General features: G+C 28.9%; 1 pseudogene; it reads right to left on the reverse strand.

Annotated features, from left to right (window-relative positions):
* Positions 1 to 22,310, reverse strand: part of LOC142327861 (tyrosine-protein phosphatase 10D-like) — a 98,223-nt pseudogene that overhangs the window by 71,417 nt on the left and 4,496 nt on the right.

Consider the following 22,310-nt stretch of genomic DNA (forward strand, 5'->3'; position numbering starts at 1 on the left):
CATCTGACACCTTTTCTTCAGGTTTTTAAACCCCAATCTACATTTCATTATCACCAAATTATGGTCGCTATCAATGTCTGCTCCAGGGTAAGTTTTGCAGTCAACGAGTTGATTTCCAAATCTTTGCTTAACCATGATATAATCTATCTGATACCTTCCAGTATCGCCTGGCTTTTTCCAAGTGTATATTCTTCTATTATGATTTTTAAATTGGGTGTTGGCAATTACTAAATTATACTTCGTGCAAAATTCTATAAGTCGGTCCCCTCTTTCATTCCTTTTGCCCAGCCCGTATTCACCCACTATATTTCCTTCCTTGCCTTTTCCAATGCTTGCATTCCAATCTCCAACTATTATTAAATTTTCATCTCCTTTTACGTGTTTAATTGCTTCATCAATCTCTTCGTATACACACTCTACCTCATCATCATCATGGGCGCTTGTAGGCATATAGACGTTAACAATCGTTGTCGGTTTAGGTTTTGATTTTATCCTTATTACAATGATTCTATCGCTATGCGTTTTGAAATACTCCACTCTCCTCCCTATCTTCTTGTTCATCACGAAACCTACTCCTGCCTGCCCATTATTTGACGCTGAGTTAATTACTCTAAAATCACCTGACCAAAAGTCGCCTTCCTCTTCCCACCGAACCTCACTAATTCCTACTATATCCACATTTGTCCTACCCATTTCCCTTTTTAAATTTTCTAGCCTACCAACCTTTTTCAAGCTTCTAACATTCCACGCTCCGATTCGTAGAATGTTATTTTTTAATTTTCTGGTGACCCCTTCCTTAGTAGTCCCCACCCGGAGATCCGAACGGGGGACTATTTTACCTCCGGAATATTTTACCAAGGAAGGCGCCTCCATTATTGCTATGTGAAAATGCAGAGAGCCACATTTTCTTGGAAAAAAAGCAGCTGTAGTTTTCCATTGCTTTCAGCTGCGCAGTACTCAGAGGACTGAGTGATGTTGATACGGCCGTTCAAGTCGTCCTGACTCACGCCCCTAACAACTACTGAAAGAGCTGCTGCCCTCTTTCAGGAATCATTCCTTAGTCTGGCTCTCAACAGATACCTCTCCGATATGGTTGCACCTTCGGTCCAGCTACTTTGTATCCCTGAGCACTCAAGCCCCCTCACCAACGGCAAGGTTTCATGATTCATAGAGGAGGATAAATAAATAAATAAACTAGATTAAATTAAAATTTAATCTAATTAAAATTAAATTTGAATTTTTAAAAATTAAAAAAATTTATTTTTTATCACAAAAAATTGTTTTTGTTCAAATTTAATTAGTAAATAAAAATATTTTCACCAATCATGCTGACCATCATCAATGATCTCTTACCATTACTGAAAAATTAAGCTACTTCATTGTTATGTAATATTTCATTTAGAGTTTTTCATTACAACACTAGTTTCTTTTAAGAATTTATTATGATCGGTTGACTAATTGATTTTGTCTATCTTAACCGCATTTTTAAGCCACTTTTGTTATTTATATCTTTTTTTACCTTTTTTATAACTGTTTTTTACTGAATTAATCTTTTCTGTACTACTGCCAACATTGCTATTGAAAACACACTAGTGTGTTCACATTTAATGAAATAAGGATTTGGTGAAGAGTTAGGTCATATAATGAAGTTTCAAAAGATATAGTGTCAAAAATCATCAAACAATTTAATACAGGGAGATTAAGATTAATAATACGAGAAAACCAGGAGGCCTAAATCTCCAACAGTTAATAAGAAACCGTTAAGAGATTATGCAAGTATTTATTGAGAATCCTCATTCCTTGACTCAAACAGCAACATGAGAACATACGCAACATTATTCGAACATTAAAAAGTGAAAACCTCAAACCCTTCAAAGTTTGTCTGCTGCAAGAACTTAATGAAGATTTATACAGTTAAAGAAGATTTGTGAGGTCTGCAAAATTATTATGAATATCTTTGTGAAGAAGATCCTAAATTATTAGCAACAGAATTTTTAGTGATGAGGCCACATTTTTTTTTTAAAAGTCACGTAAATTGCCATAATTGTTAAAACTGGACTGATATTAATCCACGGTATCATGAGGCATATATATAATATCCAGACAAAGTAAATTTATGGGCAGGCATTGTCTCTCTCTCTCTCTCTCTCTATATATATATATATATATATATATATATCATATATTTGTTAATGGAAATTTGAATGCAGTTAAGTATGAGGCTTTGCTTCACGACCATGTCATTCCAAACATCAAAATGTTGTTGTTCCAACTTTCAGAACATTTGGTGCCTTGCCTCAATTTGGTCTTCAAGTACATGAAATTTGAAATCTATTTTTCCTGGAAGATGGACTAGCTGAAGGAGGTCAAATAGAATGGCCAGTAAGATCACCCGACTTGTCACCATTGGATTACTTTCTTAGGGGCAATTTAAAAAGTATTGTTTATCATAATAAGCCACAAGATATGATGATATATGATATACATCATCTATATATGGACAAAAGAGAATTCAATAATCAGCAGAAAATGCCTCTAGGGAATCATTGAATAATGTAGTTTCATCCTTTTTTAACTGACTGGCACACTGTCAAGCAACTGTAATAAGCAAACATTATGCTTAATAAAAAGTTTTTTTAATAAATTTATTCGATAATATCTATTTAATCATAACAGTCTCTTAAATAAAACAAGGATGAGATGGTTGTGTTTTTTAGTCTTTGATAATTGATTCTTCTGTATTTTTTAGCGCTGAATCTGACAATAACCTTCAATTTTTCCATCATGTCAGGATTTTTTGCAATTTCAAAATTTGTAAAAAGTTAAAAATTGCAAAAAATGTGATACAATAAAATAGATAAAGCTTTTTTTGATAATAAATTAATATATTCACTTTTTTGAATTATACTATGCATTCTTATAGCCTGAAGATGAGACACCAAGCCAAGCTTGGAAGCTTGGCCGACAGGTTGTGACAAGACTTAACAAGATGTAACATAGCAAACTTCCGTTTTAAAAATGGCTAAAAGAGGCTGCAAAAATTCTACAGATTCTTTTTGTTACATTAGCGATAAGTTAATGGTGGAAAGGCAAAAAAAAGTATAACAAGTTTCAGTCAACAAGTGTACCTCACATATTATGGAGTCAAAATAGGGGATTAAGACAAAACTTGGGCACTCCGCCGCATTTGCTACACATGTGTTGAAGGATTTAGACGGCGGTCAAAGGATGAACAAGAAGTGTTCAGATTTGGATTTCCAATGGTGTGGCGAGAGCCACAAAATCACACCGATGATTGTTACTTTTGTTCGACCGGTGTTCACAGCTTCAATTTGAAGAATAAAAAATAAAATCATCTATCCAGATATGCCATCCACTTTATGCCCAGTTCCTCACGGTCCTGATGTACCGGTGCCAATTCCACCACAAAATTTACCTGAAATAGACGGTTTCACAAGCGATTTAAATGAAGATAACATTGAGGAGTATGAACCTGGAGGTAGCTGTGTGCCAGAGCTTTATTTACAGTCTTCGACTTTTAACAAATATTGAAATTTGCAAAAAAATGCATATGAATCAATTATATATCAAAAGTTAAAAAACATTCCACAACCCAAATTTTGCAGGCTTGAGTAATCAATGTAATTTTTTCAAACTACAAACTTTATCTCATTGCCATTTTGGGTATAGACATCATACAGACTTTTTATTTATACCATTTTTCTTAAAGAGATCTTATACCATTTTAAAGAAACCTTTATCACACAAAGGTTGTTACCATTTAAAGTATTTAAGTTTCAACCCCTGGGCCACCCCTAAAGAGAGTGGTTGAAATTCTATTTCTTGTCAAAAGGTAAAGTAGTTGCCCGATAGATACCTTATCCAGAGAATTACAGTATTCTATCTGGAATGGTTTTAAAGTTGTTGAGAGGTTTCCATACTTTTGCTCTGTATATTTAATTGTAAAATTTAGATGTTTAATTGAACAGCATTAGAATTGCAATATGCAAATTAATAATTATTTTTATAATGTTCAAAAAACAGTTGCATACTACTAGTAAATTATGAGTGTTTACATATGTGTAAATATCTAATGGATGCACCATATTCTAGTCATTTGTTTACAATGGCGACATTAATTTAAATTTGATTTTGTTACTATATTATTAGTACATGTACTGTATATATTACATATTTAATTCTGGGTTTCAAAAAAAAAAACTTTTTTCCCGATCAAACACATGAAAAAAGTGTGTAACGATTGTATTTTAATGAATAAAGAACATAATTGTTTTACTACCTTAAATTACAAAATGCATGGAAAAATTTCAGTTTTTCACAGAAGATACATATATATGGATGAAACTTGAAGGTGATGACAAACCAATATTCAAAGAGATGACCTAAACTTTTCATTCGCTTCTTGACCTTGAAGAATGCCAAAGAGAAAAAAAATACAAAAGAATGGTTACATAATATAATAAAGTTAACCATTTAAGTGAAAATGAAACAATAAGATTTCTAAAAAAAAAGTGCTAGTGAGAATGACTTCAAGATGACATCAACACTGGGCTGTTCATAATGAAAATTTTACTGCATTAAAAATTTCACTAGCTTAGTACATGAACTGTATGACTTGAAATGAATTGTAATCTTTATAAAAAAGTTATCTTCCAGCAATGGAAATTGAAAAATGGTACAGAAAAATTAGTAATTATTTTTAAAAAACTTTCCATTTATCGAAAAAAGTAATCTTTTGGAAGGCTAACATAATTTGGAATTTTTTAAAGCGCTTTTCGTGCTTAATAAAGTTAAGTAATATAGTTAAAATTAAGCAGTATAGTTAACATTAACCTACCTTTTTCTCTGCAACAGTAAAAATTTGATAAATAAATAGAAATATACTAAAATCAATATAAATATTGTCTTAATCTAATTAATTTTAAAATTTCTATTATTTTGCTACTTTAATAGTTTATGTTCAATAATTTTAACGCATTGTAAATTGAAACCGATCTACATCTCAATTAGTTTCAATTATTGACACGTAATTACATTTGTTAAATCAAATAATTATATAAATGTTGTAGGAAAACAACAGAACATCACCTGTTTGTATAGGAAAAGAATAATATATATCTGTGAATTTTTCAGGAGTGGTAAAAGCACGTATTTTCACACGATATGTAGAGCCACTTTTAAGAGGACCATTGCAGTATCCAACAGCATGACCTTCACAACTTTCTTCACCCACAGTGAAATCTTCAACCGATGAATTCTTAAATGGATAATACGGTTCCATCACCTGTTAAATATCCAAAGACACATATCTAAATAGATATCAAAAATTAAACACACTAACAATCAATCTGTCGATCTGATTGAATTTAATGACATTATCTATTAGTAGGTCTAATTATTTATACCATTTTTGATTTATAGTTTTATACTACAGATTAATACGATTTTGATTTATACCATTGATTTTAGTTAAAGTTAAATTTGAAATAAAATTTGAAATCACTACATCTTTTTTCCTTCTTAAATCCAAAAGATCTTTATCTCTATAATATTCAACATGATAAATAACATATGTTATCAGTATATCTTTGTCTTTTACAGTTTTTTCTTGTTTTATCTCTGTTTAAAATAATAATATTAACTATTCCTCACAAATTACATATAATTATGAATATGCAAAGAAAAAGAAAGGAAAGGAATATATTTTATTGACAGGAAGTTTGTTAATTTTTGAATTAAAAAAACTGTAACCTAATACCTAAATCGATTAATCCAAATCAATACATTTTTAAGTTTCTAGAAACCTGGCAAGTTTTCATTCAAATTATCTACAATAAGGTATAAATCACTGTTAATTTTTTTAAATTATTTTTTCTTATTGAATAAAAAACTTCTTACAGCAAATGATCTCAGCTGAATGTGATGAAATTGGCCATACTGAACCTTGCTCAACAAAGAGATCTAAAGAGTGCCCTGGCAAAGCAATAATCTCCCATCCGCTATATCATAATTCAGAGATTAATACTTTGAAAACAGGGCAAGAATAAAGGAAAACAGCAGTGGATTTCAAAACTGATGTGATTTTTGGAACACACAACTACAGAAAAAAAGATATGAAACAGGAGTTGATGGAAGAGGTAAGTAAGTAAAGGTTGAAGATATTGGAATCGATAGAGCTGCAGAAAAATAAAAAAAAAGTCCCATGTAGAATAAAAAAATTTGAAGTAAGATAGTCAGGAAACAATAAATATGCTGGGCAAATAAGGATGTAGGATTAGTAACAATTCCATAAACCAAAAACAGAGTAGCAAATTAGGAAGTTATTATGCTAAAAATATATTTTTGATTTTTTTAAATTTAGAAAAATATTTAAAAAATCAAAGTTTAGATAGTTGTAGCGATTTGATCATGTATGCTGGATGGGAGGGAAAAGAATTACATTAACAAAGACAAAGCATGTTTACAAATTGGAGGCAAACCTACAAGTTCAATGATCTATTCAGAACAGTTAGGGAGGAAATGAAAAGGAGACAGAAAATAAGAACTGAAGAAAGTTTAATGAGGATGAAGTGCCATGGACATAAAGGGAAAGGAGAAAAAACTGGACGAAATAAATACCTGATATGGAGGCCAAATGCTATATGCCTGTACATCTCTCCAGCTAGGCATTTCTAAACTTGATGCATTTTTGCTATCATCTTCAGCTACAATTATTGTATATGCAATTACCTGAAAACAAATAAAATAATAATTTCATGTGATTATGCTATATAAAATTATTTGCAACCTTACCCTCATAATAAAAATCAAAATATAAGTACCATTTGGTACATAAAAAAAACAACAAAGTTAATCAAGTAAAAAATTTCAATTTATTTAAATTTAGAAATTAAGTACACTTAAACAAACAATATCATAAAGTTAAAATTGATCACATTACAAAATAGAATAAACAGAAAAAAATGGCAACAAATTTTAACCCTGAAACTTATGGCTACATCACACTATATACACATTCAATTCTTTGAAGACAGAATTCTTCAGGTCGATGGTTGCATGGAGCATCTAGTAAAAAAATTAAGGAAATAATTAGTTTTTCTGCTTTATTTGCACTGCAGCAGATCCTCATTGAGAAATCCTGTCAACGCCCTTACAAACTCATTCGTGTCATTTTGACAATGAATTTTATATTTGAATACGCCTATGAGCCAAGGTCTCTATCTCCCAATGCCTTTTTTTTTTAATAAAAAAGGCATTTCAAGAAGAAAGACAATTGCCATTATGTCTAGTAGGTATGTTACAATAGGGATTGTAAGTGGTGCAGCTGCGACTGTTCCCTATGACAGGCATCCCTTCATTTAGATTTATCAATAAAACCTAAAGCTGGTTTGAGCTAATGTAAATTTTCTTGATATTTAATGTTTTATTAAACATATTAATTTGATTAAACATATTTATTTAATGTTCTATTTTTAAACACGTCTTTACAAACAGTATAGCAAATAGAAATTATCTACTGGAAAGCAATCAAATGATCGGTATTAACAGAAGAGGATTTGTACGAGTAGATTAGGTAACATTGCTGAAGACTTCTTTACTAAAAGTTTACAACTAGAAAGAGCTGATACAAAATAGAGAAAAATGCAAGCACGTTTTTGAGTAATCAAAAATTGACATATCAGTAATAAGCTTGCATATACATAAATAAACTCCAATAAATGTTTTAACAATTTAAAAAATATACCATAAAGAAAAAAAATAATGAAAAGATGATATCAAAACAATAATGCAAAAGTTACTTACAGCACCGTTTTGTTCAGAGAAATAATTTTTTCTAAATCTGATCTGAATTGTAGTTGATGTACGGCAAACTTCAGTAGGAACTACTTGGAACTAGGTGGTGGTGGTGCTACATGAAAACAATAATAAATAAATTGAATTTATGCTATGTTAAATGTGTTGAAAATTAACATAATAATAAAGCTGCTACACAGCTTGAATTATTTATGAACAAATTACAAGTATAGTTTTGTTTGATTTAGATTAGCATACTAATTCTCTTAACATGGAGTGAAATTCAATTTTTAAAAGATAAAAACCAGCATAAATTATTTATTCTAATAATAATAAACAGCAAAAAAAATCAAAGTTATTATTATATTATACAGGCAAAAAAAATTGTAAAATTAAATTAATATTTAATTAACTTGCTTTTGATTAATAAATTATTACATCCTTTGTGTCATCGATACATAGTTAAATTAATACAATTAATAAATATAAGATTAAATCAAATCATTGGACCTCACTTTCTGTTTCCCTGTAATATATTTATTGAAAAATTTAATACCTGATTATGAGAGACTAACATTTAAAGTAAATTTATGTTACAAAAATTAATAAGCAAATAAATTTACGAAATAAACATGCTTTTCACACAAGCAGATAAGACATGTATTATTGAACCGATTAAAAAAATAAAGTTATTCCTGTCAGCTAAGTTTTTAATTTTTTTTTATTCGTTTGAGTTTACTGTATATTTCAAACTATCATTTATAAGAATTACTCTGTAATTCTGTACTTGACTTGTTCAAGTTGGTACAGAGGAATATAGGTCTTATATATATATATATATATATATATATATGAGAGTAAATTATTAATGAGATACTTTTATACAATTTAAAAATTGATATCTCTCTGCTGAAACATAATTTTGTTCACATTCTTTTATTTATGTACTTCTTGTTAGTCAAGTTTTGTTATCTAAACTGTTGGAAACTTTTTATGGAAAATCTATTTCAATGCAATTCTTTCATTTTTTATTGTATCTTTGATTTTACTATTTATTGTTGTCATCTATTTTAACATTACTGATGGCAATTTTTAATTTATTATTATCTTTAGTGTCACTATTCATTATACATTACGCTGTTTATAATAGTTAAAAACTTGCTAGTTTTTTAATCTATATGTAAAAAAAAATCAAAAAATCTTATACGTACATAAATTAAATCTTGAAAATGAATGTTTATCAACAAACAGAAGATTTATCTTGAAGCTATTAAAGCTATATTATTATCACTACAAATTTTTAAAAAGAACAGTTATCAAACTAAACAGAAACTACATCCAGAATAGTTTAACTTGAGATGATGACCTTGGAGTATTAATAAAATAAAACTTTGTCCATTATCATCATAGCCTTACTTTGTATTCTTTTAGTTTTAAGATATTACTATTCCATGAGATATTGCTATCACAGGTTGCAATAAGATGCATTTTCCTTTCATCCAGGGCCAAGGTTTTAAACCATATAGCAAGCATTACCTTCTTTCTCAATGTATAAAGAGATAATTGAAATCTTATACTATTTTATAGTACACAATTTAAGTTTCATTAAATTTTGTTAAGAAAAATTTGAGATTAAAAAACTGACTGTCTAATATAATGAAAATACTGTCCAAGGCTTCTTGACAGATCTAGTTTGCAGCAGCAAGTTTATGAATGATAAAAACACTTCCAACACGGGATATAATTCAGTTGGACGATAAAAAAAATTTTCATTACCCGGATTTATTGGGAATCATAAAAGATGTCATTAATGTTACAACACCAACCATGAAACGACAACATTTTATGAATATTTAAGTCCTTAAATAAAAACTGCTGAACAATCTGAAGGTTGTATCAAAATAAACATTTTTGGAAAAAGATTAGCCATGTATTTTACATGATGAGATCACCATGAAGTGAACAAAATAAACAAAAATTGCAGTATTATTATTTTTTTATTACATTATTACAATTCATATGAATCAATGAAAATTAAATAATTATGAATAAAGATAATGAAATGTCACATCATGTAGCCTTTTTTCAGAAAAAAATGTGAACGGAGGATTCAATTTGTATGTTAGAAGCAGGCAATTTCTTTCTTTAAAAACACTGGTCTGAATCAATATGCAATACAATAATGATATCACAATACAATAATGTTAATGAATATTTTACCAAGTATAGGCATCTTCTGTTTCCAAATAGCTTCAGGTCCATAACCAATACGAGTTTCAGCCTGTATGCGGAATATATAACTCTTTCCAGGAATGAGATTCTTAATAGTGCCATGGAGCTCCCACGGTTTAAAATCTCGTACTTGTATATGTGTAGAACCCTACAAAAATAAAATTTCATAATTTAAAACCTAAGATACATATATTGTAGACTGAATCTACTATGGTACTGTAACTTTAATTTTAAATTACTGTGAAGGGATTTGCTAATAGACATAATTAATCAAGAGTTATAATGCACAAGAAATCTATTCTGGCTATTATTAATTTTTTTTCACCAGCAACATTTTTGTTAACTAATTTCATTAACCGATATTTTTATAATCAATTAGCAGGGGGTAGGGATTTAAAACATGAATCTACAAGCTCCTACTGTACCCGCAGAATGAATATAAACTTTCCATTGTCAATGAAAGTACATATATACTGAAGAAAAATTTACAACAATTAAAATATACTAAATTTTATAAACATTGAAATCTCATAAAGAACTATGATAAATGACTATGGAAATGAATGAAAATAAGATTACAAAAACCATTTATAAAAATTTAATTTAAAATCTAAAACTAGATGGCTATTTTGATTATTAAACAACACTGATAAACATGCAGCAAAATACAAAAAGAACATTTAGCAATGTTTTTATATCAGGAGTAAAATTACAAATATCTTGTTTTGCAGTTTATTTGGTATAAATCTCTACAATTAGAAAAATGCAATAAAAAAAGTGCTTAAATTTCCTACTTTAAAGACAACAAACATATCAAGCTATAAATTATGATCATATTAATGGAACTTAACAATTAAACTTAATTAGTCAGTGCCAATTATTAATGGGAATGCTCAGAAAGAGTCGAACTTGGCCTAGATAACTATTGATTTACTTTAACTATACTTACACCTGCCTATTGTTACACAGTACATCATATAAAAAAAAATATAAAAAAAATAAAAAAAAATATACAAAAAAATTCAACTAATTTTATTTCTTGTCAATAAATATTAAACAACTATCTGAAATATAATAACAAATATCAATCATAAGAATACTCAAACCCACGGCTCTAGAATTTAAGAGAATATTAGTTATAAATATTATATACAGCTGAAAGCAATGGAAAACTACAGCTGCTTTTTTCCAAGAAAATGTAACTTTCTGTATTAACAAAGATGGAGGTGCCTTCCTTGGTAAAATATTCCGGAGGTAAACTAGTCCTCTGTTCGAATCTCTGGGTGGTGACTACTAAGGAAAGAGTAGCAATTAGTGAAGTTTGGTGGGAAGAGGATAACGAATTGTGGTCAGGTTATTTTAGAATAATTAACACAGCTTCAAATAAAGGGCAGGGAAGAGTAGGTTTTGTAATGAACAAGAAGATAGAAGAGAGTAGTAGAGTATCTCAAAATGCATAGCAACAGAATCATTGTAATAAGGATAAAATCAAAACCTAAGCTGACAATTGTTAACGTCTATATGCCTACAAGTTCCAAGATAATGAGGAAGAGTGTGTATATGAAGAAACTGACGGTGCAATTAAACACATAAAAGGGGATGAAAATTAATAATAGTTGGAGATTGGAATGCAAGCATTGGAAAAGGCAAGGAAGAAAATATTGTGGGTGATTATGGGCTGGACAAAAGGAATGAAAAAGGGGACCGACTTATAGAGCTTTGCACAAAGTATAATTTAGTAATTGCCAACAACCAGTTTAAAAATCATAATAAATAAATATACACATGGAAAAGGACAGGAGATACTGCAAGGTATCAGATAGATTATATCATGGTTAAGCAAAGATTTAGAAATCAACTCATTGACTGCAAAAGCTTACTCTGGAGCAGAGATTGATAGTGACCATAATTTAGTGATAATGAAATGTAGATTGGGGTTTAAAAACCTGAAGAAAAGGTATCAGATGAATTTGTGGAATTTAGAGAAGCTTGAGGAAGAGGAGGTAAAGAAGATTTTTGAGGAGGACATTGCAAGACGTCTGAGTAAAAAAGATAAGGTAGAAGATGTAGAAGAAGAATGGGAGAAGGTTAAAAAGGAAATTCTTAAATCAGCAGAAGCAAATTAGGCGGAACTGGTAAATTAAGAGAACTGGTAGAAAACCTTGGATTTCAGAGTATATATTACAGCTGATGGATGAACGTAGAAAATATAAGAATGCTAGTGATGAAGAAAGTAAAAGGAACTATCGGCAATTAAGAAATGCTATAAACAGGAAGTGCAAACTAGCCTAAAGAATAGTGGAGTAAAGAAAAGTGTTCAGAAGTGGAAAGAGAAATGATCATTGGTAAAATAGACTGAGTATAGAGAAAAGTTAAGGAAAATTTTGTGGTACATAAATTAAAATCTAATATTGTGTTAAACAAAGGTGATACACCAATTTATAATACGAAAGGAAAGGTCGATAGGTGGGTGGAATATATTTTAGAGTTATATGGAGGAAATGAATTAGAAAATGAATAGAGGAAAATTATAGAGGAAGAAGAGGAAGTTGAAGAGGATGAAAGGGGAGAAACAATATTGAGATCTGATTTTAAGAGAGCATTAAAAGATTTGAATGGCAGAAAGGCTCCTGGAATAGACGGAATACGTGCTGAATTACTGCGCAGTGCAGGTGAGGAAACAATATAGATTATACAAACTGGTATGTAATATTTACAAAAAAGTGGAAGTTCCATCAGTCTTCAAAAAGAGTGTTATAGTCATGATACCAAAGAAAGCAGGAGCAGATAAATGTGAAGAATATAAAACAATTAGCTTAACCAGTCACGCATTAAAACCTTAACTAGAATTCCATACAGAAAAATTGAGAGGAGAGTGGAAGTGTTAGAAGAAGACCAATTTAGTTTCAGGAAAAGTATAGGGACAAGGGAAGCAATTTTAGCGCTCAGATTAATAGTAGAAGGAAGATTAAAGAAAAACAAGCCAACATACTTGGCGTTTACAGACCTAGAAAAGGCATTCGATAACATAGACTGGATTCAAATGTTCAACATTAAAAAAAAAAATTAGGTTTCAATTTACAGAGATAGAAGAACAATTGCTAGCATTTACAGGCACCAAACAGCAACAGTAATAATTGACGAACATAAGAAAAAAGCAGTAATAAAAAAGGGAGTTTGACAAGGATGTTCCTTATCCCCCATTACTTTTTAATAGTTACATAGAACTAGCAGTTAATGATGTTAAAGAACAATTTAGATCCGGAGTAACAGTACAAGTGAAAAAATAAAGATGCTACGATTTGCTGATGATATAGTAATTCTAGCTGATAGTAAGTAGAACTACTGCATGAGAATAAACAAGAACAAAACAAAAGTAATGAAATGTAGTAGAAATAATGTAGATGAACCACTGAATATAAAAATAAGAAGAGAAAAAATTACAGAGGTAGGAGAATTTTGTTATTTGGGAAGTAGATTTACTGAAGATGGACGAACGATATAAAATGCCCAAGCACAGGCGAAATGAGCCTTCAGTCAGAAATATAATTTGTTTACATCAAAAATTAATTTAAATGTCAGGAAAACATTTTTGAAAGTATATGTTTGGAGCATAGATTTATATGGAAGTGAAACTTGGACAATCTTTTGAAATGTGGTGCTATAGGAGAATGTTAAAAATCAGATGGGTGTATTGGCAAATTGATGAAGAAAGAAGCATACAAAAATATAGTTAAAAGAAGAGACAGACTTATAGGCCACATATTAAGGCATCCTGGAATAGTCACTTTAATATTGGATGGACAGGTAGAAGGGATAAACTGTTCAGGCAGGCGACATTTGGAATATGTAAAATAAATTGTTAGCGATGTAGGATGTAAGGAGTATACTGAAATGAAACGACTGGCATTAGAGATAGGGATTGAAGAGTTGCATCAAACACTCAAATGACTGAAGACAAAAAAAATATATACATATTTATAGACTGGGATCATACTTTAGGCACACAACAAAGTATTACATTATCCTACACATTTCTTTATAAAATTCTGGGTATCATACCTCAAGCCCATATGTTATAGTGAATTTTCTGATGACTCCATTTTGTTCGTTACCAGGAAGAGTCCATTCGAATGATATATCACCAGGCAGAACATCAACTGGATGAAACTTCTCAACCTGTAATTAGGGAAAAAAATAAACCTGAAATGTCAAAATGTTGCAAAGAGTATTGTTGTAACTTATTCAAGTTTAAATTGTAACAATACTATAAAAAGATATCTATAAAAAGAAAACACCAAGTACATTTAGTCATTTATAATCAATTCAGTAGATATAATAGTAAAATTTTACATACCTTTCCTGGAACAGACTCCTGAGTAGTGAATATGGCAGAAACAGGTAAAGATCTTCTTAAAACTGATGACTCTGTACCAGATCGTACAACAACAGTGAATGTATAATTACGATGAGGTTTCAAATCTCCAATAGTTATAGAGTCATGAAGAGTTAGATTTTGAATAAGTAAACCTTCTGTATTAAGATACTGCACCTTGAAAAAAAAAATCAAACTAAATATCTCTACTTCTTTGGAGAAAACTTAAAAGCACTACACTGCTAACATTAATAAATATCAACAAAAATTACAATACTGATTTCTCTTGTTTTTAAGTACAAAAGTATTTATTAGATTTATAACATGGTAGAAATAACAGGTTATTTTAAAATTAATGAAGTAAATTCAAGAATTTCTACTTTTCACACATATATGATGTCCAAGCAATGTTAATGAAAACAGTTATCTAAATCTTGATATAGGTTATCTGTAATTAAATTAAAGATTTATTTATAAATTAAAAAATTATTTATCCATAAATAAAGATTTATAGATTAAGACACAGTACTAACCAGAATTGAAAGCCAATTAACTTTAAGAATTGAAAGCCATTACCATTAAATGAAAAGTTCTATTCTTTGAAAGAATCTTAAATTTATTAGTTGAAATAATATATTTGGTGAATAATGTTAGTTTTATTATAAAAATGAATGATATTCATACCACCTTTGTGTTATATGCAGATTTGGTCAATTTTGAGACAAAATGAAATATATGAAAATGTGATCACTAACACAACACAAAAGATCTGGCTTGTTCAGCATATTTTAATAATCTGACTGAACACTTAAATTAATTTCAATCTGTAACTAACTGTCATGACAGAATGTTGTCACACTCCAACAGCCCTGAGCATGTTTTAAATGTTTAAATATATCTATATAATAAGGTTTTATTATATTGCTGTCAATAAAGATTTTATTACATATTCATTTAAAGTGACATTTTGTACATTTAATATAACAGATATAATCGGGACAGTAAATCAAACCAGATACTGTTTTCACAGCTTTCTGAATTGGACAGTTATATAACTTCAACTGAAGAAATAATCCAGTGAAAATATAGCGGGGAAAAAATTTCCATACTAAACAAATTTTAAATAAAAAATAAAATAAGTGTTACCTCAAATGCATTGAACTCTCCTTTTGGTGTGTCCCAAATTAAGGTGATAGCTGTGTCAGTAATTGATGTGGCATTTATACCAGTAATAGGTTCTGGATCTGAAATGCATCAATAAATAACTGTTTTTAAAAAAATTAAAAATGAAGACACATGCCCACAGGGATGCACACTGAATAAAATATATTATTGCTATTGCCATAATCTGTTAAGCCTTAGTGACAGTATCGGGCACAGGAACTCTGTTAAGGCACACCAATAATGACGATTTAAAAATATATGGCAATTAGTCTATTAAGTTATTTCAGTCTATCATAATGAATTATTCGATACCACAATTTTAACTATAAAGTGGAGCTTATGAACTATGATTTAATTTTTTCTCTCAATCTATGCCAATCGTCATGCCAAAGTGGTAGCATCTCAGCCTTTCATCCAGAGGTCCTGGGTTTGAATCCCAATCAAGCATTTTTTGCACACTACAAAATTCTTTTATCATCCTTTGATAACTGTAAGTGGGCATAGGCATATTGTTACTGCATAAATAAATGTAATACTTGTTACATTACATAGTAAAATTCCATTATATTTGAAACAATTAAGTTCAAAATTTTGAAATGTACATGCACTGGGGACAAGAAAATTAGAAGAGTTTATCTTAACAGTATTTTTAATGGTTGACTGAAATGTAAGAATTTTACATTTAGATATCTTGTGTAGCTTTGTTGAATCATGTTGTTTCATGAATCCTGCACTTTCATGACAGGATTGTTAATTAAAACCTAGCACCAAAATGATGGCCGGGGCACTGAAACAAGGAACCAATGTTATTGAAATATAATATTCAGGTTGGCCTCAAATTGTCAACCTTCAGTATGACAAGGAAATTTTCTAACTTTTGCCACCACCCTGACAAATTGTTTTACAGACAAAAATCGAATATTAAAAGTTATATGTACATATTTCATGCACCTAAACAAATAATTATGTATTCATAAAATAATATCTTTTTGCTACTTACAAAGAGGAAAAATTACAAAAATGCAATTTAATATAAAGTACTGAAATTAACTACGCACAAAATTAAGCATTTATTTAATTACTCTGATAACAACAGGCAACTCTAACAAAGGCAAGTCTAATTAACTAATTAAACAAATGTTGTACTGCATGTTCAAATTTAAAAATTAAATAAAATAAAGTTTAACTACAAATTATGTAGTTATGATTTATCAATTTGAAAAAAAATAATTACTTATGGAATTTAGCAGTAGCTAGCTAAATGACCCTCCTCTTCCTTTTTTACTCCTTTCTACAAAATGAAGGTTCATTTTCAGAAGCGGAAATAAGACAAAAAAATATGAGATTATTTTCTCCTTTTGAGACAGTGCATTTAAATTTTTGTTTTTTTTGTTTCTTTAAGAAATGATTTGATTTAACTTAAAATTACTCACTATACAAACAGTTTTATTCTGTAATAGCAATACTATGAACTAAATAAATACAGATATCCAATTACTACTCTAGTTATCTAAATAATACATCTAAATAACTTCTTTAATTAAATTCATTTACCATTATAATTTTATTACATATATATATAATTGTTATAATATTATTATAGATCATATTTAAAACTACTCTAAACACACAAGGGATAAGTAAAACACTTCCCTACTACCTAAATTAAATTATTATTTTTAAAAACACAACTTTATTATGAATTGATAAAAAAAAAATTAACTTACAAAGACGGTCCTGGCGTTGGAGAGGCTGGCTAAGAACACCATCAGATACAGTCCAAACAGTAATGTTGTACAATCGACCAGGAGTTAAACCATTGAATGTTACTTTCCATTCGGTATCATAGCCAGTTTTTCTTTAATAGGTGTGCTAGGATCTGACAATGAAAATCTATACAAGTCAAAATGCGATGATGTCTGTGGTGTTGGTGTGTATCGCAATGTAACAGAATCAGTTGCCTGCTGATTGTTTAACACAAGCACTTCTGATAACATTAACGGCACTGAAAGCAATAAAAAGGAATTATTAATGATTAGAGAAATATAACATGACAGATAAATGAAAAGAATGGGTTAAACACTAGAGACTAACATAAAAATTATAACAGAAAATTGAAGAAATATTCCAGATAAAAATAGTAAAAGTACAACATTAAATAAAAGCTGTAAGTCATTTTATACAAACCTGATTATGAATTAACCAAAAAACACTCTTTTTAAAAAAATGATAGACTTTTTAACTGTGGCAAGTGTTTAAACTGTGCAATGTAGCTGTATAATATTGAGTCTTTATTTTGATGTATAGTAACAAGCATCTCTGAAATGGAATATAGGGCTCGGAAATCTGAATTTATAGGAACATTTATATGATGATCTTAAACAGATGGAAATGTGCAGAATTACATCATTTATTAGCAGATGTGACATAATATCAAGAAGAAAACTCATTTTCAGTAACTTCCACTGATTTTTATCATGTTATTTGCATAAACTGGCTGTACTGATATTACAGTAATTGCAACTGTAGCATCAGTGTCAAGCTTACAGTGTTTAAAGATTGATTGGAGCCTTGTGATATGCAAAAGTGGTTAATAGAAAACTAAATTTAATAATGTTGACCTATTTTCTGAGAAAAATCTTAAAGTTTTTCATTAAATGTTTAAGAAGGGTTACAAATCAAAAATTATAAAATACAATAATACAAAAAAATTCTTATCTATGATGATATAACATCACGCACAGAGAACAATAAATAATCATAATAAGTAAACAAAGAAAATGTGTATGAAATACACACTCATGTATAAAAGTGTACACATGTACGTGCACACACTGTACATACACACACCCAGATACAGCGAGAGAGAAAGGGAGGGAGAAAGAGAATGAGAGAGGAAGACAAAAGCAAAGCAGATAAATAAAACTTATTTACTGGTATTTAATATTTAACTACATTAATTTGGCTAACAAAACATAATAAAATAAAAATCTACAAAAAAAATAAAGACAATAAAAGTGGATAAAAATACAAAAAAGAAGATAAAAATAGTAATAAAATATATTCTCTAAAGCAATATGAAAATCGAGTCCCAAAAAGAATAAAGCACCTTACAGAAACAACATGTTATAAATATTACAATTAATAAAATACAGTAATAATAAAAAAATGAAGTTAAAAGAACAGCAAACAATAAAGAAAAGACAATGTAAATTTATTAAAAGAAAATTTTATAGAATTAAGAGGACTCACTGGTCCTAGTAGTTAACGGTGTGATGTCACTTTCCAGCCCGTATGATTCTGTGTGAATTTCAAATCTATATTTAACTCCAGGCATAAGATCTTCTATCAAAGCTCGAACAGGTTTTCCATCATCACTGCCTCCACCAGTCATGTTCTTAGTTTTCACGATCTCTTCATCACCTTCAACAACTGCCCATGATATTATGTACCATTCAATACGGCCTTCTGGACGGGGGAATTCTAACGTAACATTTGTAGAGTCCACTAACGGTGCTATACTGGACACTGGGTTTGGACCTGAAATTTAAACATAATAATTTATTATACTCTGTTATTATAATTAAAAAGAATGTAGAAAGATTTTAAATAAACAAAATTATTAACAAATTTAATATATCGATAAGCAAATATATAGTTTACATGCTGATTGTGAATGTGTTTTGTGCAACAAATGAATAAAATCAGCATATTTTAACATCTTACTAAAAAAAACAATTAAGTTAATTACTAATTTAAAATGAAAACAAATTTTGTCTTCATTAATCAAGTAGAATGGAGAGGACCAATGATTAACATTATGCAAAGTTAAGTAACCAAATAAGAAAATATAACTATTTATTATTTTCAATCTTTTGAAACTTCACATACTAGCAGTGAAAATTAATTTAATCCGCTAGATAATAAATTGATGTTTTTGAAGTTTCTTATAATAAAATACTTGTGAACAGTAAAAACATAAAATTAAAAAAATTATAAAAAGATAAGATTTACGTTTTAAGTATGATAAGATCACACTTTTTGTGGACATTTCTTATTTTTTTTGACACAAATGACACTTTTGAATTCGCTTTTTTATTTTATTAATTTTTTCTTAATTTATTCTTACTAACTCTGAAAATTATTAAAAAACTGCACACCTGGGATATGTTAAAACACAGATTTTTTAATGTATTTTCCATAACTGTGGAGTAGATTAATATAGTCGCAGAGTCTAGTATGAATAGTTGTTAATTAAAATTATTTTTTAGTTTTAAACATCACTTAACCCACTTATACGTTCATTCATAACTTAAATTCATTATCATATCATACAAATTCATTTACTAACACTTTAAAATAATTTACATATCAAATGAGTGATCTAGAAGTACATACCATTATGTACTATAAATTACATTATTATCTATAAATAAGAAGAAAAGTATAATTTGAAAATCTCTAAGTTTAGTATAAATTCTTTATTTGAGCAACACAAAAATAAAAAATACATAAAGAATACATTAAAAATAAATTAGATAAAACAAAAAAAAAATACTATGAACAATATAAACAACTGAAAATTGTTTTTTTTTTTTAATAATTTAATGAGGACATTGAACGCTAAGAGAATATCAACCACAATATTGCTCTTACAGCACAAGTTTTCTTTAACTATTTATATATTTTTTTTAATGTGATGATGTAATCTAGATAATATTATTTTGTTTGAAATTTACTTTTTCTTTTATTCAAGATAATTAACACATTAGGTGATCAAAAGTTTAAAAGTTAATGTTTTTATTTCTTCTCTTTCAGACAATAATATATGTGCAGATAGAAACCTTCAAAAAGTTTGTATTAGTTTACCTTACATCCAGTACATAATAAGACTCAAAAGAGTGAAAAAATATACATAAAGTATTTATACAATAATAAATATCATTGAAAACATTTCTAAAACTTACAATACTGAAATATTTAAAGTAGCACACAAACCTAACATAATAAAATATTTAAAAAACAAAAATAATAATAAAATAAACAATCTGTGTAGAATTTACAAAATTAAATGTAATGATTTTGATGGTATTTCTATAGGAGGATCAAATAGAGACTTTAAAACTAAATTTCTTGAACATTATAAAAATTTCAGAAATAAATTAGGTTTATCTAATAAGTTATAAATCTAGTAAGTTATAAATTTTGAAAAAATTTATAACTTACGGATTGTATGATTGACTTGTTGAGGATGGTTGCTTTCAACACCAAAACTAACAGTATTAACTTGTATAGTATATCTTTCACCAGGTGTCATATCTGTTACTTCAGATTCAGTATGGCCTCTTACAGGAGGCAGTTTAACCCATGTATCATCCTCCTCTGTTTTATACCTATTCAAACAGAAAAAAATAATCTAAAAATTACTGTATAATAATTGTAAATAAACAGGTATTGTGTTTTAATAATCTATACTATTATTTAATGAAAGACGAAGAAGATTTTTTTGATCGGGATAAATAAAAATACTACCCGATCTATTGCTACTAAATTTTTACCCATGTTTCTTGGCATAACTGAGAAGGTTTCTGGATATAATTAATCTAAAAAAAAAGTATATATATTTTATTTATTTATGCAGTAGCAGAGATTTGCCAGTTGAAGCACACATTTTAATGAATTGTGAACTGCAAGTATCACTGTGTGAGCTGGGTTTGAACTGAATGATTATGAATATCTAAAACCAATTTCTAGATTTTTTTGAAATTCTGAACAGATTTTTAGATTTTTTTTTGAATCCCTGTTTTAATTTCTTGGTAACAAATGAAGAAATCAACCTGATTTTTTGTGAGTGTAATTTTCATGTGAATAAACCAATTTCTAAATTTTTGATATTCGACCTTGAAAGGGAATCAAGATAAAAAAAATTTTTAACAGTGATTGTACTTCTTCCCGATCCCCATTACAGCAAAGGGCTAGCACATACTCTTCAGATAAATATTTAAAAACCATTTTCAGGTTTTTTTTTAATTCAGATTTTTTAAGGGATGCCCCCCTCTCAATGGCCACTGACTCAACAAGATGGCCACTGCCACCATAACTGTTGTATATCTAACTGGCTGCATCTGCCTCCTGTTACTTAACCAAAAACATAAAATAAAAAGATTGACAGCTACGGGAACCACAAGATACCATATAGCTGCAACGGGAAGCTGGTATTTAATAACAACAAACACATTTATTAACAAAAAATAAATAATTAACTCACCTTTAAAACTCTGTTGATTTTAGTTATGATACTGGGCACAACTATCATTAAAGATCTAAAATGTAATTGGTTAAATCACTCAATTTAATACCCCTTTGCTAATTCAAACAGAACATTCAAAGTATCACTCCTCCTTGTAATTAACAATTTTTATAAGAAAAAATAAATCAATAACAAAATGATGATATCATGAAAAAGCTCACAAATTAGTAAAAAGCAATTTCTGGGTATTAAAATTTATATAGGAATCATCAAAATATGTTATTCTATAAAAAATAACACTTTTATTATTTATAGATGTTTGTATGTATTACAGATTGCCATTATCATGATCTAAGAGTAGCGGTTGAACTACTTAGTTTTCGTTGATATAATAAAAAAAAAATAGTATGAATACAAACTCAGAAGAACAAAAATAAGCAGGTAATGATTAATGGGTGAGTGAAGTGCTATAAA

This window comes from Lycorma delicatula, chromosome 7 (genome assembly GCF_047948215.1).
Source record: "Lycorma delicatula isolate Av1 chromosome 7, ASM4794821v1, whole genome shotgun sequence".
Taxonomy (NCBI): Eukaryota; Metazoa; Arthropoda; class Insecta; order Hemiptera; family Fulgoridae; genus Lycorma; species Lycorma delicatula.